Raw genomic sequence first — 19,677 nt, 5'->3', positions numbered from 1 at the left:
TTTGTAATGAGGTGGATAGACCTAGAGTCTGTCATACAGAGTGAAGGAAGTCAGAAAGAGAAAGACAAATACCATATGCTAACACATATATATGGAATTTAAGGAAAAAAAAAATGTCATGAAGAACCTAGGGGTAAGACAGGAATAAAGACACAGACCTGGGGCTTCCCTGGTGGCGCAGTGGTTGCGAGTCCGCCTGCCGATGCAGGGGACGCGGGTTCGTGCCCCGGTCCGGGAAGATCCCACGTGCCGCGGAGCGGCTGGGCCCGTGAGCCATGGCCGCTGAGCCTGCGCGTCCGGAGCCTGTGCTCCGCAACGGGAGAGGCCGCAGCGGTGAGAGGCCCGCGTATCGCAAAAAAAAAAAAAAAAAAAAAAAAAAAAAAAAAAAAAAAAAAAAAAAAAAGACACAGACCTACTAGAGAAGGGACTTGAGGATATGGGGCGGAGTAAGGGTGAGCTGTGACAAAGCGAGAGAGAGGCATGGACCTATATACACTACAAAATGTAAGGCAGATAGCTAGTGGGAAGCAGCCGCATAGCACAGGGAGATCAGCTCAGTGCTTTGTGACTGCCTGGAGGGGTGGGATAGGGAGGGTGGGAGGGAGGGAGAAGCAAGAGGGAAGAGATATGGGAACATATGTATATGTACAACTGATTCACTTTGTTATAAAGCAGAAACTAACACACCATTTTAAAGCAATTATACCCCAATAAAGATGTTAAAAAAAAAAAAAAGAAACTGGCCCATGTACCCTTTGGACAATACAGCTTTCCTCAAGGCAAGCTAGAGCCAGTAGGCTTTTTGTCTAAGGAGCTTTGTGTACATAAAAAAAAAAAAAAAACAACTCTCTGAGACTCGATTTCCTGAACTCTAAAATTAAAGTAATAATACTTACCTATAAGGAGATGCTATGGACTGAATTTTCACCCTCAAAATTCATATACTGAAGCCCTAAACCACTGCTCACCAACACAGTGCCTATATATGGAGATGGGGCCTACAAGGAGGTAATCAAGGTTAAATGAGGTCATAAGGGTAGGGCCCTGATGTGATAGGATTAGTGTCCTTATAAGAAGAGATACCAAATACCAAAGCACAATCTACCTCTCTTTCTCTCGCAGTCTGCAAGCCAGGATGAGATTCTCACCTGCAACCAAATGTTGTTGTTTAAGCCACCCAGTCCATAGTGTTTTGTTACAGTAGCCTGAACAGATAAACAAGAGGATGATCAGACCTAGAAATTCAGAACTTAAAGTTAACTGCCTAGCACATAGTGGGATTCAGATCACAAACCTCTAGCTGGAGAGTTGGGGGAAGAGATTGAATGTGACTACATTGAAAAATCAGTAATGTCAGAAATGCATTCTCCTCTAATGTTGTCATAAAACCCTGATTTTTATCTGGGTACATGGCACCCAACATAAAAGCTGTATTTCCTAGATTTTTTTGCAACTAGTGATGCTGAAAGCTCAGCCTCTATGCATGGGTGCTGGATCAAATCTCAGAAAGAAGAATTTTGGGTGAAGTGGAAAAGGATAGCTTTATTGCTTTGCCAGCCAAAGGGGGACACAGCAGGTTCCTGTCTCAAAAAACTATGTGTCCCAACCCAGGAGGATTTGATGAGTTTTATAAGAATACTTCAAGGGTGGGGTTGCTGACAAGATGAGGGTGTATGCAGGGTCTCAGGTTGTTGGTCTCCTAATCTTGATGAGCTTCTCTGGTCCCTTTAATCTCGCCTCAGGTGGTCTCTTGGCTGCTCCTCCCTTGATTAGCAACTGTTTGAATAGCCCTTTGGAACTCAAGGAAGGTCATGGAGGCTGGAGGCTGGCCTACAAGATACACGGGCCAAAAACAAAGCTTCCGTGCCCAGGAGCCCAAAGTTACCCACCCTCCCACTGATTTCACTAGTGTGATTTAACTATATGACCAAGTGCTTCTCGAGAAGATATAAGTGGAAGTGCCATGGACAACTTCTGGAACATGTCCTTAAAAAGAGGGGACATCCTCATTCTTACTGACTTGAATGTGGACACAATGGCTGGAGCTCAAGCAACCATTTTGGAATAGGAAACCGCGTGCCTGTACAGCAGAAAGGAGACAGAAGAAGCCTAGGTTCTGACACCATAGTACCAGCCCTGGACCACGTGCCTATGAATTTCTTTAACATAAGAGAAAATAAACCACTAACTTGATTAAGCCACTATTTAGGGCAGCCCTATTCAGCACTATTTCTCTGCAAATCCTCAGTCCCCACTACAGAGCTGCTCTGAGGCCCAGGAATCTGTGTTTCAACAAGCTCTCCAGGTGATTCACACACTCAGTAAGCTTGAGAGGCACTGATTTAGAGTTTTCCACCACGTATGCCTAAACTGATAACTGATAGAGTAGTCCTAAATTGCAGGTTCTGTCAAGGACTTGGTGAAAGCTTAAAAGGCAGATGACATAAAGCCAGGAAAGATGGTGAAGGCAATAACGGGCAATGTCAAGCTTTAAAATGATTTTGATGGAGTGGAACGCTGGACCAAAGCCAAGAAGATGAATGTAATAGGGATATAAAAAAAGCAAATCTAAACATTCTTTTTTTATTGAAGGAAATAGAAAATGTTCTATCTTTGACTTCGTAAATTAAAAAGAAGAAATGTAAAATTACATATTTTAAAATACATTAGGGGCTTCCCTCGTGCGGCAGTGGTTAAGAATCTGCCTGCCGATGCAGGGGACACGGGTTCGAGCCGTCTGGGAAGATCCCACATGCCATGGAGCAACTAAGCCTGTGAGCCACAACTACTGAGCCTGCGCATCTGGAGCCTGTGCTCCACAACGGGAGAGGCCACGACAGTGAGAGGCCCGCGCACTGCGATGAAGAGTGGCCCCAGCTCGCCGCAACTGGAGAAAGCCCTCGCACAGAAACGAAGACCCAACATAGCCAAAAGTAAATAAGTAATTAATTTTAAAAATACAGCAAATAACGCTATAAATCAATGCCAATTATGGCTAGTGAAAGGAACAAGGGAAGGAAAGACGATCCAGAGAGGGAATGAGAACAAAATCCGACATAATGAGGAGATACAGTCAAGGACAGACAGGAAGAGAATTGGGGCCCCAGTTCAGCATCACTCTGTAGATGCTCAGATGATCTTCGCATCTGGAGGTAATCATGATAATGCATCAGATTATATTAAAACTTACTATGCGCCAGGCACTGTATTGTGTGAATTGTGCAAATGTATCCTCTCAGGAACTCTATGAGATAAGAACTATTATTATCATTGTTTCTCTGATGCAGGAACTGAAGCACAGAGAGGCTGAGTGATTTTCCAATGGCCACACAGCTAGCACAATGCAGAAGCAGGATAGGAACCCAGGTGACTAGATTTTGGGGCTGTGACCCTCAGCCCCCCTGGTGTACTCTACCCTTTGGTGCTGCCCCACTCTCATTACTGATCAGTTTCTATCCATTGATAGCCTGGCATAAAAATAAGGAAATCCATTACCTCCTGTAACTGTAAACCCAGAGATTGAATGAGGATCCAGATGCAGTATGGTTATCAGCTCAAAGATGGCATCACAGATGCAAGCTGTTTCCATTCCTCTGTGCTACTGTCCTCAGCATCTGGGGTCATTCTAAGCCTGGCTCCCCTCAAAGCTCCAAGATGGCAGCCAACAGTCCTGAAGCTTTGTGCTTTCTTTTTCATGGCCAGCAAGAGAGAGAAGTCTTCACCCCAAGCATGGAATATACTGGAATATATACACTTTAATTCAGTTTATTGTACCAATGAAGGCAAATGACCGTCCTTAGACAACAGAGGTCATCAGTGGGAATGCTACACATTGACTGGGATAGATAACTCCCTGCAGTCAGAGATGGGCTCACCAAATCAGCGCTCTGCATTACCCAGGAGCTCCGCTCTTAGTTTTTGTGATTCTCTCTTTTCTTTTCTAAAGCAAATCAAGTTTGTTTGTTTGAATTCTGGCAAAATAATAAATACTGAGAAAATCATAAAATATTCGTTAGAAAGACCTTGGGTATAAAACAATACACCCCTCTTTCCAGCCCTTCAACAGCCTTCCTGTTCGTCAGAGGCATCATAGGAGAAGGTGCTTTGGAGCAATAACCCTCCTGCCTTCCTTTGACAGGTAAAATCATATTCTGTCAGGAGGGGCCAGCATGAGGTAGTGGTGGTAGCAGGTACTTTTGGAGGAGACCTGTCCAGTATATACTAAATGTCTAGACACCAAGAATGATGTCTCATGCTTTATTATTTAGTTATGTTAATCATTACAAGGAGACGATATTATCCCCATTTTATAGATGAGAGAACCACGGCCCAGAATTTTTTTGTGTGCAATTTGCTCAGTGCCATTCAGCTTGTCAAGTGGCAGAGGTAGATTTCAAACTCAACTCTGTATGATTCTATAACCCAAGTTCTTTCCATTCCACCACACAGACCCAATACAGGATCATTTTCATTTGCTGAAATTATTAGCATTGAATCTTTTAACTGAGATTTCTTGGCTACTTCTTACCTGCTCTCTGGCCCGTGTTAGTCGAAAGAACTAGTCTACCTTGCTAAATGTTTTATGTATACAATCTCAGTTTATCCTGCCAACAACCCTGTAATGCAGTTTATTATGGAGAATGCTCTTAGCTGCAAGTAGTAGACTCCAAAATCAAACGTCATGTGCCTATGGCCACATCCCCAATTCTTCTCTAGTTATGGTTCTCTCTAGACTTAATTGCAGGTATTGTGAGTTTATTTTTCTTCAGTGGGAGAACCATAATTGGTGCCACCTTCATCAATTCAGAGGTTTTCACAGAGGCACCATACCTTCTGTTGATCCTTGGTACAAGGCTCAATTTTAATCAGCCTTTGTCACTTAAAGTCCTCAGGGTTATCTTTTGTATGGAAATCAGAATCAATTACATTCTCCTCTGAGCCCTCAAATTTCTGGACATTTCTACTCCCTTCAATCTCTCCAAAATGTACAATTTTTTCCTAAACTCAACTTTTTCGTATAATATTTCATCCCATGCAGACCGTAGCATCTCAGGCATGCCAGTAACATTCCGTTTCATAACCTCTTTGTCTAAAGCCACAAGGTCATTCAGTACATATCTGTCCTCCCAGTGATCACAGGTGAGAGTTTTACCAAATGTATTGCCACTAGATAACATGAGTTGCTGTTTTTCCATCCTTCAATGCATATTCTTTTTGCTTCCCACTCCCAAGCCCAGGGTTAATGCCCCACGACTTAGGTTTTCCACTCTGGCAGCCTCAATTATAAGTCCCAATTGCTGTATCAATCAGCTCAGCCTCAGTAATGCCAGAGTAACAACAAGACCCAGATCTTTATAACGGGAAAGCTGTATCCCTTGCTTATGTCTATGTCCTCTACAGGTTGGCTGTGATTTTGCTCCACATCCTCTTTATTCTAGGACTCAGACTGTAGGCACAGACACTATGTGGGACGTGCCAGCTTGTGTCAGAGGAAAAAAAAAATGGGCACACTCTCCTCTGCTTAGACATGGCACACGTACTTCCGGTCACATTCCATTGACCAAAGCAAGTCACGTAGTCAAGCCTGACTGCAGTAGGTGAAAAATATTGTCCTCTCACAGGGAAAGGCAGTATACAGACCCACAGGGAAGACAACAGATATTTTTGAGCAAATAATACAGTCCAGTCAGTAGCGTGCTGGTAAACGTTTAACTGCCTCTTGGGGAATAAAAGTCCTGATTTGTAGCATTTGCCAATTTAGATGAGGAAGCATTGTGTGCAGTCAGCTTTGTCAACAAGTACGAGCAGAGGCTATAGCACAGCAATGAATCTACCCCCACTTTAATTAAATCAGTTACAGTTGGGCCTCCAGACCTCCGTATCCACAGGTTCCGAATCCGTGAATTAAACCAACCACAGGTTGAAAATATTTTGAAAAAAAAAAAATCCAGAAAGTTCCAAAAGGCTAAAGTTGAATCTGTCATGCACGACACTATTTACATAGTGTTTCCATTGTATTTGCAACTATTTACATAGCATTTACATTGTATTAGATATTATAAGTAATCTAGAGATGATTTAAAGTATGTGGGAGAATGTGTGTAGGTCAAATGCAAATGATATGCCATTTTATATAAGGGACTGGAGTATTCATGGATTTTGGTGTCTGTGGAAGTCCTGGACCAATCCCCTGGGATCCTGAGAGATTACCATACTAAACATAAGTTAGCTATACTTGTTCCACAGTATGACTATGAAATCTTGCTGTGGACTAGAGCAATTATACCACTCAGCATAACCCTGCCTTAAACCTACACTAAGGATTTGCAGTAAGGAGGACTAGGACGCAGACAACTAACACTTAGTCTTCACATCATTTGCTATTCTTGTGTTAATTGGCAAATTCAAGTGGAGAGTAAGAATGTGAGACTGAAATTTAAAAAATCTTTTGCCTCTATAAATAAGATTCAGCCCCAGGTTCCTCTTTTGCAGAAACTCTCATTAAGAACTTGGCTCTGCTCCAAGGAAAATAAGATAGAGATCATTCAAAACCCCTTAATTCCAAATTATTCATGATAGGAGTTGCTTGACGAGGACACCTCTCTATTCTTAATGTTTACCATAGTAACTTTTTTCTAGTAAAAATTTGTTTAAAATGTCCCTGAGCTTGGAATCAGCTCTTACATACAGAAGTCTTTTTTTTTTTCGAAGAATATACTTTAACTACATTGATATCACCACTGGGGCGACACTGAGCAAGTTGCTTACGTGCCCTGAATTTCTCTTGCCCCATCTATAAGATGGGATAACAACTCTTATTTCTTGCTATTCTTTATAACTTTGCAAGGCTGTCACGAGACTTAAGCATCCGGCACACATAAAGCACCTGAAAGAGTACCTTGCACGTGGTAGTCAATCAATTAAATAATCATTACCATGCATTAAGGAGGATACTGATGAGAATTTTCATAATTATGACTGAGGCATGGGACTAGAGGGTTTGAGTTACTATTTAAAACAGTACAGGCCTTTACTCGGTAGCTCAGAGCATTTAGCAGGAGTAATTTGGCTGTTGATTTTGAGGACGTCTGACAGGAATGACTTTTGCAGCTTCCCTGGAAGTGTGGATGTTACTGGAATTTAACAGAACTCACCTCCCTAGTGTTTAGCCCATTATGGCTTTTGGCCCCTAGCTTGGCTCAAATTGCCAGTCCAACAGAAAGCCTGAACAGTCCCCCGGGGCAAAATTGTGGCCTGCAGCGGGTGGATCCTGAGCCCCTTCTTCAGGGAGAATAAACTCCTCACTCACCCATGCTGCAGCCTTTCATACCGACACTCACGTAAAATACCAGGAGCAAATCCTACCTCCAACTTTTCAGTAATTCTGGAGGAGCTGGAGGGCCACTCAGACACAGATGCCTGGCATAATGCTGCATGCCACCTGAGGTCATAGGACAAACAGCACAGAGAGACTGTGATGATGATTCATTAAAAGGACGGCCCACTCCCTTCCTGGGGTCACCTCATTCATTCTTCCTGAGTTGCTGCGAATATTCTGGATTATCATTTCAGGTTTCTTTAAGCCTCTTGACTTAAAAAATAACGAGGAGGAAGACGCTGATGCTGATAATGACAATAGTTAAAATGGTAAAAGTCACCTGAAAGTCTGCATACTACTGTGTTCGTGCGTGTGTGTGACTCTATGTATGTATGTGTGTAGTTGTTCCTCCCGAGTGGCTTTTTTAAGCTAATTATCAGCTTTTGGAACTGCGCATAACAATTTTCCGGTAGTGATAGTCACACATAGTTAGACCATCCAAACACTTGGAAGCAATTTAATAAAGACTGGAGGCAGAGCCATCCTTAATTGGGTTCCAAAGTTAAGAACGTAATGTTACTTGTATGAGCAGCTCAGCAGATTTGGGGTACAAACAAGGCCATATTGTCTCCTTTTCCAGTGAAGGTGTTGAGCAGAGCTTGCTGCTAAAACAAACCCCCCAATTTTCATTTATTTCTTGCTCATCTAACAGTCCAAATGAAATGTTTCTAGGTGGAGATCAGCATTCTTCCACAGAGTGATCCAGGGATCCAAGACTGATTACACTCTCTTTCCTGGACAATGCAGCCACACACTTACTCTATGAAAAATGGTTTCCCTAGTGCTTCCAGGAAACCTTTAAAGCAGCTAACTTAACTTTCTGGCCCTTCTCTTGATAGAGCTAGGAGGGGAAAAAAAAAAAAAAAGTATGTAAAAGCTTTATATTCACTGGGGCATCCTAGCATATTGGATTGTTGGAAATGCAAGAACCAGGTTTTAGTAGATGAGTGTCTACGAAACAAAGAGGCTTTGGAGACTACCTTCATATGTAAAGTGGCATAAACAAATTGCAAAAATTCATACGCTTTTATCTTTGAAGGAATCAGTTAATAGTTTTTGTGAGATTTGTAGTTAGTGTTCAACACGTTTGTTGAATCCAGCCTTTTGAATCATGCCTGGAACTTAGCTGCTCAATTGTTGTTTATTAGAATTAATAAATGAATGGTAATGCTATTAGTCTAATAAGCACTTTGAAATATGCACAAATCGTTAGAAATAACTTTGTACGATAAATGTCATTTAAATTTCTGAGATGATAACTGGTAGGCAGTCAATAAATATTTATTTATTTGTATTATCAAAGGTTTAATCAGGATCATTTAAATTGCCAAAGTAGACAGAGATGTGCCTTGAATATATTACAATCAGGACGGCTACACGTTGAGTACTGTACAGAGGATGTCATTCATATAGACACCCATGTAAATAGCTGCCCCTAGGGTTGTGCAGTGTACAGCATCCACATAGCCGCTAATTTCAATGTATCAGTCTGAACAGGCTATGAGGGTAGAACAGCTGGTTTCCCTAGCTCATCACCAGGACTGATTGAGCTGGTCGGCTAACTGGGTAGATGTGGGCTCTCCCTTCCCCGCTTCTTCCTCATTCACCACCTCCCCCTACAAGTCTATGTTCTGGTCAAAGATGTTGACCTTCCCAGAGGTGGGAGCGTGCCCTCCAGTCAAGGGTGTGCTTGTAACTCTGTGGGAGCCCCACTCCAACTCCAGGGGCCTCTTGGTACTGTAAGCCTGGAACAAGAGACTCCCTCCAGACAGGAACCAAATGTTCTCCGCCTCTTCCTAATGAGGTACTTACCCAGTGTCTTTTTTCCTAACCCAACTTTTTAAGGATTGCCTTTTAAATACTAAGATTCACCTTAGCTCTTCAGGAACTGACCATGTTACTAACCCAAAAAAGTTTGCATTTTCTAGCCTCCAAAACGGCCTCAGCTGGGTCCTTCCTATCCCAAAGACCAATTTTACACATTTTATCCTTACATGTGCAACATCTGTATCCTCAAACTAAGTAATCTTTATTTCAGTTACAGAAAAATAATTCTGAAAAAAACAAAGAAAAAGAAAGAATATGACCCCTCCATTTAGCTTGACTTGTACATAATGACTGCAGGTAAGGCATCACATTTCTTCCCGTTGGAGCGCAGGGAGCACTGATCTCTCTGATAAGAAGCAGGAGCTTCTTATCAGTCATGACAAAATAGATGTCCAAGTCATCCTCACCAGCAAAACTACCACCGTCACACGGCAGCAGCAGCAGAATACCTTCCGTAATAGTCCATTTCCAAGTTAGGTGAACCTGAAATCAAATCCTGGCTTGGCCAACAACTAACAGTGTGACCTTGGCCCAGTCGTGTCCCCTCCTTAAGCTTTGATTTCCTTATCTGCAGAATGTAGATACCAATGTCTCCTGTATAGGGTTGCTGGGGGATTAACTGAGCCAATGAATGGAAAGTATTAAGTTTAGTCCCTGATACATGGTAGGTTGTTTTGTTTTGTTGAAAGAAGTTTTATTCGGGGAGATACACACTCCACAGACAGAGTGTGGGCCATCTCGGAAGGTGAGGGGTGCATGGTAGGTTTTTAATACCTCATTACGACCCTTTCATTCATTCGTTGTTACTTTAAGTACCTACTTATTACTTCCGTGATACTGGGCCTGGCTTTGTGAAGAATCAAAGAAATGTAATACTTTTTTTTCCTTCATGGAGCTCATAATCCATTCATTTATTCAATAAACAATTATTGAGTATCTATCCTGTACCAGGCACCCTGGTAGGTGTTAGAGTTCCATACAGGTATAAAATATGCCAAGACCCCTGCCCTCAAGTAGCTCACATTCTAGTGAAGATAAGACATGTGAGCACATAGAGTATATTCACAACACAGAATAAGAAGAGCTATGCCAGAGGGATGAAGCATGACTGTCCTCATAGACCTAGAAAGCACAGGTGCAATTAACCTGGTAGAGAGGGCCTGGGCAGAGAATCGCAGGTAGGTGAACCTGTGTGCACAGAGAACATGGTATGTATGAGAAGCTGCAAGTTTTCAACACCCACGGAGCAGAAGAGTTCTTGCAAAAGCAGTGGGAGACGTGGCTGAAGAAATTGGTTGAGGATGAAGCATAAAAAACCCACTGAAGTGTGATCTTTTTTCCTGAGGAGGCATGGAGGGGCCATGGAAGATTTTTAAGCTGTTTGAGGACATGGTCAATTCTCTGGGTTTCAGAAATGTCCCTCTGGAGTCTGGGATGTGGTGAAAGTTGGGCTGGACCTGCCAAGATGGAGTGAAATGACCAAGTAGGAGGGTTTTGTCCAGATGAGAGATATGAGGGCTCACATGAAGCCTGAGGGCAGTTCATGGCTACCACCGCCATTTAAGAGGAAGACGTTATGGGACTCAGAGACTGACAGAACAGAGATGGGGATAAACTGAGAATGACTCCTGCTATTGGGTGTTTGGCAGTGCCATTCACATGATGAGGAATAAGAGGACTAGATTTGGTAAGGATTTACACACATCTACACACACACACTCACACACACACACATAGGTAAATAGCGTAGCAGAGGGAGAACAATATTACACACAGGAATAGCACCAGGCTTTAGATTCTTGTGCCCAGTTAGGCAAAGGAACAAATGCTACCAGTTCAGAGTAAGCAAACACTGCTTGATCTCTTTTCCAAGACTCCTCTTTGCATAACTGTTCCGCTTTTCTGGGAGGAACATCACTGACACACCTTGGAGGAATCTGCTTGATATCCTTAACAACATTTGAAAATCTCTCATTCTAGGTCCACAGCAGCAGTTAAGAAATCACCTCTTTTTCCCTGGATTTCCTACTTCTTGCTCTGCTCAGTATTTTATGCTACTGCCAAAGCCTTCCTTCATTGCATGAGTGTGACCATGTAATTTCTAGTGCCTTTTAGAGTAGTCCAAGATTTATAACTTCCCAGAAAATCTTTGGTTCTGAGATATAAATACAAAGTAAAGTCTGCCCCTAAGAACTTTATGTAGTAGGCAAGGAGCCCATCCAGCCATTCAATACCTAGTCGTTCTATAGCTGTGGTACTGAGGTTAATGCTGGAAATGCAAAGTGGAACTAAACATGTTTCCTGCCATTAGAGAGTTTTACATCTGATGGAGAAGGTAAATAAATCAAACTGTAAAGGAATGGGTAAGAAGCAATATATCAGACCATAGGATGCTATGAGAGCAAGGAATAGGAATAGCCAACCCATACATGGATGTTCAGAGAAGTTTTCTCTAGGTGACCTGTGCACAAATCACAGAAACAAAGTCTACTAGGAACAATGTCCGAAGCAAGGAATGTACCAAGTGCTCAGGAAAAGGGACTAATTCATTCTGAATAGATCCAGCAAGACCTTTTGGAAGCAAGTACGTTTTAGGTGGAATTTGAAAGGCTCAAGTGAATTAATTTCTGGAGAGAAAGTGGGGAATATAAGGGCATGTTTGAGGAGCTGGTGATGTCCTTTACCAAGACCAGATTTAGGTATTTTGGGGAGGGGGGGTGTATAAGACAGGAAAGGAGACAAATACTTTTAAAAAGTTAACAGCACATCTAGAGTTAAATAGTTCTATATCATTCAAGAAATACCATGAGACAGTAAGTGATTAAGAACTAAGTCAGAGAAAGGACTAGAAGCACAAGGAACGATGAGGTCACCAGTGGGTCTGAATCATAAGGTACCTGCACAGACCTGAGGTCACAGGCCTTTTGTGGGCTGGAGAAGCATTCTTTCTTACTCAGTGGATGCTGGGTAAACATTGGTTAACTGAGTTAATCTTTCCTCAGGTAGCTAGAAATTGTGGAGGAACTGGAGCTCCTTGCTACTGTGTTTACACTTTAACCAAAACTTTAGAAGAAATTTAGGCTCCCCAAGGGAACTGAGGAAAGCACCATTCTGTTGCTTGTTCAGGGACAAATCGAGAGCCAAATAACTGCCCTCCAAAAATTGCACCAAGGCTGTCCAGCCCTTATGTCCAGAGTTCAAAACTTTTGGGGGCATGGGAAGAGAATTGGTGTGGATTAAAAAGGGATCCACAGAGAGCAAAGGATCTTTACATGTTTTTCTGTAGTGTGTTTTTTTTCCCCTCTCCCTGAGGGAAGGCCATGTAGGAAAGAGTACTGAACTTGAAGCCTGGGTCTCTGCCACTACCTGACATTGAACAGGTCACTTAATCTCACTGAGTCCTGTGTCCCCATTCGTAAAATAAGGAGGCTGTGGACTCCACACTAATAACTAAGTGTTTGGGCTCTACAATTTGCCGGGTGAGGCGTTTTCCACGCTTTTACTTCTCACAACCACAATGGTAGATTTTAGTAACCCTATTTTACTCAAGACATTCAGTTCAGAGTGGTTAAGTAACACGTCCAAGGTCACACAGCAACAGTGGCCGGGCCGGATTGCAAACCGGGGTTGCCTGACTCTCACACCACGCAGTCCCAGTTCGATACCAGTTAAACACCCCTATACTGGGCCCCGGAGTTCCCTTCCCCTTCTACCGGACCTCCTCCCCCTCCACCCACCTAAACTTTCAGGCAATTCTCACCTTTCACCACCGGGCATGCTCAGTCGCTCAGGAAAGGTTTTCGCTCTGCCTTGGGAAATTTTTCACGCCGCTCTGGCAGCCGAGGCCGCCCCGCCCACGGCTTCTCCTCACTGGATTGGCTGAACTCAGGGAGGCTACCAGGAGGCCCAGATGACCTCCCAACTCGCCCCCGTCAACGCTCTGGGCGCGCGCGCTCCGAGCGTGCGTGCGTGCGTGCGTGTGAGTGAGCACGTGAGGCCCCGGAACGTGCACAGAGGGCGGGGCAGGAAACAGGCGGCAAGGGGCGGGGCTTCCGTTGCCATAGCAGTGACGTCAGGCGTCGGGGAGCGAACCCGGCCCCTTCCCCGCGCGCGCGCGCACACACACACACAGAGACATGCACAAGCGCGCGCATCGCCGCTCTCCCTGAGACACACTGGAGGGAAAGGTCAAACTAAAGGCGAGGGAGCCGGGAAGCCGGAGGGAGCCGCCGCAGCCGCCGCGCGCCATGACGGACGCGGCCGAGGCTGCTTTCTGTCCGCCGATGCCGCCGAGCCGCTGCTCTCGCCGCGCCCCCTGCCCCCGCCTCCCGCGCCCCCTCCCCCGGCGCTCGCGCGTCCGCGCGCCCCCTCCCCCCGGCGCTCCGGGCGCGCGTCGGGCCCGGGGCGCGCGCCGGCCGGAGCGGGAGCGGGAGAGGGAGCGAGAGCCGGAGCGGGAGCGGGATTGGGAGCGGGAGCGGGAGGGACGGTGGGGGCCGCGGCGGGCGGCCCGGCGGCCTCCTCGTGCGACCCCGGAGCCCCTCGCCCGGCCCCTCGGCTGGAGCCCGCCAGGTGAGTGCGGTGGGGGGAGAGGGTGTCAGGAGCGGACAGGGCACCCGGCGAGCTCAGCCCCCCTGTCTGACCCCTTCCGGGGGCGCTGACAGGCGCGCGGGACCCGGCCTCTGGGGGGCGTCGCGGGGTCAGCCTGTCTGGGGGCCCCTTTTGGCGCCCCCTGACCCTCGGGGTCGGCCCCCGGATTGATGGGGGCTCGGGACTCAGGGGAGTGCAGCCTCCGGGCAGGAGTTGGCTGGGCGACCCGGCCGTGGGACAGGCGACGGGAGGCAGGTGGGCCCCTGTCTGGGGCTTGGTAAAGTGCGGGGAGGGGGCGAGGGGCCCGGCCAGGTGCGCGCGGGGGGCCCGCTGGAAGCGCTCAGGAAATGTTTGCTGGGAGTTGGGAGAAACTCTGCCCTGGGGACCGAGGCGCCTTGCTTTTGCCCGGGCCAGCGAAAGTGGCGGATTTTACAGCAAAACTCGGGGGGAAGCCTTGCTGGACCGGACGAAAGCGAGAGGGACCCGGAGGACCCGCCTGGATGGGGACCAGAGACGAACAGATCTGCCTGTGGGTAGCACTAGGGCATGATGTGTGGACGTTGCCATGCCAATGTTTGATGTTTGTTGCTTATGGTTATTTTAGGACTAAATGATATTTTTTAAAAAAAAGTTATTACTAGGGAGAGAGGGAACTGCTTGAATGGTCGTGAGTTCTTCCCTGTGTGTTCAGGAAATGGGTTAATCTTTCACATCACCACCACCACCCCCAACTGAATCTATGCCCAGTGGACTTTAAAAATAATAAATACAAAACTCTAAAGCCCCGAAACGAGGTAATGTTTTTCTGATGAGTTTCAGGTGTCAGGCCCCTGGTCGTGTGAGAGATAAATAGAAGCAGGACAGCGAAGTACTTGATATGCTCAAGCAGTCGTCTTTTTGTCATAAGCTTTGGAGCCCATCAAAGTGGAGTTTAGTTGTAACTGCCAGGGTTAAGTAATCACATTGACCCAGTGCCGCCCACCAATCAGGAGCTTCCCTGAAAGTAACTTGGAAGACTGCTGTCAGCCCAGTTCTCTGCTGACTGTGAATACCCAGTGCTTCTGCTGACTTCTTTCCCCTCTTTAGTTTTCTACTATTATAATGCATGCAACCTGTTTACCAAACGTTGGAATGAATTATCCATAGGTGAATTGCTCTCCGCTAAGTCACTTTTAAATTTTCAGGTGCTACCTCTGACGTATGTTTGTTTCATATTTGAAAGTTGTTTGGAAATTTGAAATGTAGTAATTTCACATGATAAGGATTTTTTGCGTATAAGTCCAGCTTAAACAGATTATACCAAGTGGGTAATGTGTTTTAGAGTTTAGGTCTCATCCAAGAAAACTGGTTTGTGAAAGGTTGGGGATTGTGACAGCTGAGGAAATGTCCGAAGGAATCTTTGGTAAAGAATGAGGGAACACCGGGACACCTGGTGAATTTCACATTAACTGGCAGGCTCAGCATATACAAATTTACTTCTTACCTGAGCATTTCTGATATGCGGGTGCTTCTTCGGTTGTTTATGGACCTTTGGTTATTCGTCTTTTTTCAAGTTCTGTCAGCAGAGACTCTCACTTTGAAATTGAGTCGTTGTAGCATGTAGCCAGGGTACCAAAGGTTTTCAGTACCAGATGTAAGGGAGGATTTTTCAGTTTGGTATCTTGTTAATTCTTTCTGTGCAGCAATTTTTGTACCTGGTTCTGTGCTGTGATGCCCCTTTTAACGTCTGGCTCCTGTGGCTGTTGCTGACATATGTCTATATACAATTCTGTAATGGGGTTCTTGGATGTTAACCACTTAGAACATCATTTCCTTTCCTGTACTATATAAATACATTTTTATTTTTATTTCTCGTCCTTCTCTCTTTTTAAAGGGAACTGTAGAACTGGGCAAATCAGCACTTACTCAACATACCCCCCTCCTGTATGTCTCGTTGACCTTGGTGCCATTGTGGAGGTCATGTGTTCATGGAGATAAACAGTTCGTGAACAGTTTCCTCCAGGTGACAAAGGCACGTGGGAAAGTGATTTAAGAAGTGCATAACTTGATTTTTTAAAAAATCATTTTAATTCGGCATTTGTTGTGATCATTGCCAAAAATAATTCGTTGACCTATCTTTGGGAGTACATACATTTCTATTTTACATTAAAAAATCACTTATTTTCTTTTTTTGACTTTCCTGGTGTTGTATATTCTACTACAGATGAACAGCTGGTTTTTTGGGTGACATTTTTAAAACTTGGGAAAGAGAGAGAAGGGCAGTAATGCTGGGATGTATTTAGCCCAAGAAAGCAGTTATGCTCCACTTCAAGAACTTTGATATTTACAAGTACAAGATTACAAAACAAGTAGTGGTTAGTTATGTTATATGAGACTTCTAAAATTTTACAAAAAAGATTCACTAAAAGGTGCCTTCAAATAATTAATCCCTTTAATGTGGTACTTATCAAATGTGGTTTGATTTATGAAAAGTCAGTTGTCGTACAACAATTTAAGAACAGATTTTGGGGATGTCCCCGCCCATGCAGTGGTTGGATCCCTGGTCGGTGAGCTAAGACCCCTCATGCTGTGCAGTATAGCAAAAAACAAAGAACAAAGAACATTTTTTGCATAATGTTAAGATTCATCAGTGTGTTCCTTGAATTATCCGTTTCCCCAAAGTGTTTGGGGGCAAAGTTAATATTTATGGGCTTGCTAAATTCAAGTTGTGCCACTTATATGCTACCTATTAAGGTTTTAACTGAATGGGAAAATTGCCACGTGATCTAGAGTTGTACCATTTAGAGTACATCGAAACCAAATTAGAATGCCAAAATTTTATGGTCAGGTTTGTCTGGAATCCTATCCAAGGTAGTTTAATTAGTAAGGTATCAAAAGCAGCTTGTTGTAAGACGCTCTCACTAGGACGGTGGTGCTGCAACATAGGCCAACAAGTGGTAATACCCAGACTTCAGCAAAGTCAAAATAAATAGATTTGGTCTACAGTCCACATGCAGTGAAAACCATCACCTTGAATTTTTCTCTAGGTGCAAATTATTCTTCAGAATTAAAGGCTTGATTTTCCTAAGCTGTAATTGTGTTTGGGTCACTTGTGAAAAATCTATTTTGATAAAAGAAAAGCTGCGTACTCTAACTTTCAAGGGAGCTTTTTTCTCTCTTTGTTAGTGCAGTTGGGTTTATTTGAAATTGCAGGAGATATTGAATGAAGTACTTGGGGAGTTTTCATTCTGAAATCATTTTACTTTGATGACTTTGAAAAAAGGAATGTGAGTTAATATGAGTAGAACTTGCTTATGAGTTAGCTCAAACTTTATGGTGGGATAAGGGGGAAAGGGAGGAACTGGACACAAACTTAATTAAGGATAATCAATCAAATTTACTTTGCTTTATGCTATTCATGCCTGGCTGTGTAAGAGTGACACCCTTCCTCCCTAGTTTTAGAGAAGTCTTATTCCTAGAGAAGGGATTTAAGGGCTAAGAGCTAAGCATGTGAGTATATGTGTTCAGAGTATCTTCTGAGCACTTTAATAGCTTTTTGTTTTGTTCTTGTGCATAAGACAGAAAGCAAGAAATTATTTTCATGTTGAATATGGGTTAAGAGCACAACTTTCGGATAACAGGCACAGTTTTATTGCTCTTAACATAATTGAACATTATAAAAGTTAAAGGAACAGCTAGAATGATGGCATTGATTTTTTTTAGTATAGGCTGTTAGTTCCTCTATTGAACAAATGAGTAAAAATGAAGACTGCGGCTTCCCTGGTGGTGCAGTGGTTGAGAATCTGCCTGCCAATGCAGGGGACATGGGTTCGAGCCCTGGTCTGGGAAGATCCCACATGCCGCGGAGCAACTAGGCCAGTGAGCCACAACTACTGAGCCTGAGCATCTGGAGTTTGTGCTCCGCAACAGGAGAGGCCCGCGCACCGCGATGAAGAGTGGCCCCCGCTCGCCGCAACTAGAGAGAGCCCTCACACAGAAACGAAGACCCAACACAGCCAAAAATAAATAAATAAATAAATATTTAAAAAAAAACAAAAAACAGTTATTCCTTTAAAAAAAAATGAAGATTGAAGTTGTGATGTTAAAAGAAATGTTTTCAAGTTTTTTTTCGTTTTTTGTTTTTTTTTAATTTCAAAGAACTGTCTCAAAGAATTGCTAATTTAGAGCATAGGTAAAAATTTCATTACTTGGATTTATCATTATTGAGGGAATGTAATTTAAAATTTTTTTAAATACATGCAAAAAAATAAGTAGACTACTGCATTTTAAAATATTTGTGCCAAGATCTATGAGAATAGAAATAATGATTAGAAATTTTAATTGGAACTTAAGGCTGATTTATGTTCTTTATTATTTAACCCAGTGTCACTTTCAAATGTCATTTACTTTTTCTTTTCTATAAAATGCAATCAGTAGTGCAACATACTTTATGTAAAATTGGATTTTTAAATAATATTTGGTAGACTTCTTAAGCATAAAACATTACCTAATACTAATAAGTATGTTTAAGTCCACTATATAGGATTTTTTAAAGTTTTTAGACTTTGTAACCTGCAGAAATTTGGGCAAAAATTTTAGAAATAAGAAAGGCTGAGCTCAGAATTTTAGTCATAGATGATCCTGTAAATTGCATTTTCCTCATTGGCCTTAAAGGGTTTTCTTTCACTGTTACGTATTTATATTTTGCAGACTCCAGTCACACTGGTTTTTAATGTCATATCATCTTATCTACAGCATCAAAGTTCTTTTTTAAAACTGTCCTCTTTATTTTCTCCCAGCTGCTCCATCTGGGAGATTGTTTGAATCTCAGTTATTGAGGGTGGTTTAATCAGAAGTTATTCTTAATAGAAAGGTTATTGCAGTTTTCACAAACTAGGGAAAAATATAGATTTATCTTAAGATAATTTATGAACTTCTTTGTATTAAGGCAATGGCAATTTAACATTGTATATAATTTAATATTTCTAACTATTATTAGTATTTGTTCTAAGTTAACTTTACTTGAGGTATTGTTAAAATCAACATAGTGGTTGTACAGTCTATTTAAAAAATATCTATTTGCGGAATATTTTTCAAAAAAACTTGCCCTTAAGTGGAAAAGACATGGAAATTTTACTCTGAAACCTTCTACTTGAATATATATCAGTAGTTAAATGTGTATAGTTAAATGTTTGATATTGGGTATTGTTTTCATGGTTACATATGAGGACTCTTTGTACGTTTTTGTAGGATTACTTTCAAGTATATTTTTATTTATAAAAAGCTTTTGTTTATAAGTCAGTTTGTTCTTAATGATTATTTGAGAATCCTCAGACTTTTATATTTGAAAGAAATATAAATGAGTAACTTATTAAGCTGCTTCCCTAAACTGCATGTGATAAAATTTATTTTACTATAATGAAGAGAGTTATCTTCATCCCAAACAAATTTATAACAGAATAGTTGGCTATTTCTGCAAATTTAGGGAGTGTAGAGTGTGCCCCGAAATGATGCATTGAATACTAAGTTTTGGGCTGAGTTTGCTATATCATACGGAGAAGGTATTTTCCTTATAGTAATATTTACATTGTTTCTGTTTAAGGACCATTTCTTAAACGTGTCTGTAAGTGAATATATTGTACATGTTGGTCGAATGATATATTGAAGAATTTAATTTGTATCCTGTGCCTGTCTCCCCTCTTCCTCCTTTTTATAATTGTCACTGGTTGGCTTTGAACCACATGCTATGAGAGAACTTTTAACGCACGATAAGAGTGGCCCAGGGTGGTTGTTGGTATCTTATGTGGTAGAGAAAAGTGAGATTGTTCTTTAACTTTCTTTTAATATGTGTTAAACATTGTTTTGAACACTTGTTTTTTTTTTTTTTTGAACACTTGTTTTTAATC

General features: G+C 42.8%; 2 long non-coding RNA genes across 2 annotated transcripts in view; one reads left to right on the top strand and one right to left on the bottom strand.

The window, feature by feature from the left end:
• Nucleotides 1–13,126, bottom strand: part of LOC116742765 — a 289,881-nt gene extending 276,755 nt beyond the window's left edge. Inside the window, exon 1 of the long non-coding RNA XR_004346567.1 lies at nucleotides 12,966–13,126. This is a non-coding gene — a long non-coding RNA (uncharacterized LOC116742765). The remainder of the gene's footprint in view (nucleotides 1–12,965) is intronic.
• A 536-nt stretch (nucleotides 13,127–13,662) lies between these two features.
• Nucleotides 13,663–19,677, top strand: part of LOC116742544 — a 78,587-nt gene continuing 72,572 nt past the window's right edge. Inside the window, exon 1 of the long non-coding RNA XR_004346509.1 lies at nucleotides 13,663–13,774. This is a non-coding gene — a long non-coding RNA (uncharacterized LOC116742544). The remainder of the gene's footprint in view (nucleotides 13,775–19,677) is intronic.

Source organism: Phocoena sinus, chromosome 17, assembly GCF_008692025.1.
Source record: "Phocoena sinus isolate mPhoSin1 chromosome 17, mPhoSin1.pri, whole genome shotgun sequence".
Classification (NCBI taxonomy): domain Eukaryota; kingdom Metazoa; phylum Chordata; class Mammalia; order Artiodactyla; family Phocoenidae; genus Phocoena; species Phocoena sinus.
The sequence above is the reverse complement of the archived record's forward strand: the minus strand, read 5'-3'. Positions and strand labels throughout refer to the sequence as shown.